At 41.6% G+C, this 2584-nt stretch overlaps 1 long non-coding RNA gene across 1 annotated transcript; it reads right to left on the reverse strand.

Moving 5' to 3' along the window:
- Window positions 1-202: 202 nt before the first annotated feature.
- Window positions 203-1606, reverse strand: LOC311006109. The gene is made up of 3 exons (XR_014596372.1): window positions 972-1606; window positions 624-728; window positions 203-544 (listed from the first exon to the last, which is right to left on the reverse strand). It is a non-coding gene; the product is annotated as an uncharacterized lncRNA (long non-coding RNA).
- Between the last annotated feature and the right edge of the window lie 978 nt (window positions 1607-2584).

Consider the following 2584-nt stretch of genomic DNA (forward strand, 5'->3'; position numbering starts at 1 on the left):
CAGCTGACCCAATCCACAAGGGAATGAGGTGTAACTTATATTCTATAGCCTTCATGGTGATTGGTAGAAGACCAATGGGTTGTTTTGGACATGTTACACACTAGACAAGACTCTCCACCATCAAAATAACAATTAAGGAAATATCTGTTGATACAAATGTGTGTTGCAATTTATTAATATTCATATTAATGCTCACACTTACTGTATCTAAGCTACTAAATTTGTGTCTGCGTTTTCATTTAGCCTAAATCTAATAATAAAACTATATAACATGTCTATATAGACCCAGCTAGCAAAAGTTATGTGTAATTTAAAATATGTTTTCAATCAAAACAAGCTCTGTAAGTGCGAGGGGCTGTTTAAAACCAAGAAAGTGCTTGGAGACTGTAAAGAGCATTTAAAACAATATTTATTCACAGAAATTATAAAATGGGGTGTGGGGGGAAGGAGTCCGTAATTGTGGTAGCTTGGCAACACCGATCCTCCACGTCCACCGCTGGTCTTCCACTTGCACACTGTCCTCTGCCGGGCGCAGACTCGGAAGCTGTGAGGGAAACAAGATGGCAGTCACTGCATTTACACCCAACACGCCACTTCATTTACGTCCTAAGATTGTTACTCACATGATGGGGCAGAGTATCAACTGTTCACCGTCACCTCGGGCCAACACCACTCTCGTCGCTTGGCACCACTGCTGTCACACCATCCTCGGGCGTCGGCCTTGTACGCTGTTATGTGGGGGGAGAGACTTCAGTCACTGTACTTTTTACACACATTCACAATAACTTTCCACGGCCAGGGATCACTACTCCCACAACGGGGGCAGAGTAGGGATGTAACGGTAATGGTAATACCGCAATATCACAATAACAATAGTGTCTCAATATTATTGTGGACATGTAGAGAATGAAATGACGCAAATACTGTAGATTTTAATACCATTACATCCCTAGGGCAGAGTATAAACTCACATTTCACTTAGTCCGACAGTCAATGCCCGTCTGTTGACGACAGCTGTCGCTCTCTTTTTTCTCCTTTCCCCGTGGATCTCACACTCCTCTTCCTCTGTCTGCTCGCTGCAGGTGTAACTGGGTCGGTCTTCAGGCCTTGACCACTCTGCTGTGTTCTGGTGTAGAATCAGAAACTGGCAACTCTTGTCGAACTCTGGTTTAGCCCTGTCTCAACAACACACCTGACGTGAAAAAGGACAAGCTTAGTGTATATAAAATGGTGAAAACCAGACACAACGTTACAGGCAACACTAGTTTTGTAGGCTCTCAAAACTCAGTTCTACAGGTGCTTTTCACCAGTGTGACATGTGTCTGAGTGGATCTGCTGTTAAACTATAATGTAAAAGTTCCCAATCATGATTTGGGTTTAAGGATCGCATACAGTATCTCACAGATTGAGTACACCCCTCACATTTTTGTAAATATTTATTGTATCTTTTAATGGGACAACACTGTAGACATGACACTTTCATACAATGTAAAGTAGTCAGTGTACAGCTTGTATAACAGTGTAAATTTGCTGTCCCCTCAAAATAACTCAACATACAGCTATTAATAACAGGATCACAGGAGCGCTGCTGGTGTCCCTCAAACCACCGGTGCTCTTGCAAAGGGTAACAGATCAAAAACAGAAAAAAGTGCAGGCACTCCGGTTGGTTTGAAAAAGTTAAAAACCCTTTATTTTGAGTGCCTGCACTTTTTTCTGTTTTTGATACAGCTATTCATGTCTGAACCACTGGTGAAAATGTCCATATCACCCACCCACTCCATAAAACTCTGGTAAAACGGTGTTCAAACACACATTGCCAGTCTGTTGACAGAATAATTGAAAATACACTTATATGTAGAATTAAAAGGTGGCAACTGTAAATATTGCATAAGCCAGCCCACCCTGGCATACTCCATTTTCTGCCAGCATCCATATGAAGTTTAGGAGAGAGTTCTCAGGTGGTGTTATGTTGCGTGTGTTGGAAATATGATTGGTAAGAGCACCGGTGTGATGCTGCACTGAGCTAATTTAAGGTGGTACTGTGGCTTAAATCAGGCCCTGTGAAAATCACATTCTAAATGAAGTATTATGGTGATGTTGAGGTGTGCAGGCCTACGACTACAACTACTACAGACTTCAGAAAGATTCTTGGACTGGTACATCCGCATAGAAATCCTAACATGATGTTTTTCTACCAAAATAAGAATAATGATGCACAATTACATACCAAATCCTGTCTCTTGTTCATCAAGCATCTCCACACCGTTCTCCTCAAGGACACAGAGATGATCATCACGTTTTCTCCATCGTGGCAGGTCTGATGCCTTTGTCCTCTTTTTTGACCTAAAAAAAAAACACACAATATAATCAAAGTAATGCAGTTAACCACACAGACTTCCTGCACAAATGCATCATAATATCTGATCCCCATGCATGGAATAAGATATTTAAATTACCTTTGTGTCAGGCTCTTCGTTTTACTGAGCGTCTCATCGAACTCAGCTTCAGCTGTAGCCACTGTATTATCTGTAACCTGTAAAACAGTGAGAAAAGTACAGTGAGGGCTGGGCATGTAGCATTAATG

This window comes from Trachurus trachurus (assembly GCF_905171665.1).
Source record: "Trachurus trachurus genome assembly, chromosome: 3".
NCBI classification, from domain to species: domain Eukaryota; kingdom Metazoa; phylum Chordata; class Actinopteri; order Carangiformes; family Carangidae; genus Trachurus; species Trachurus trachurus.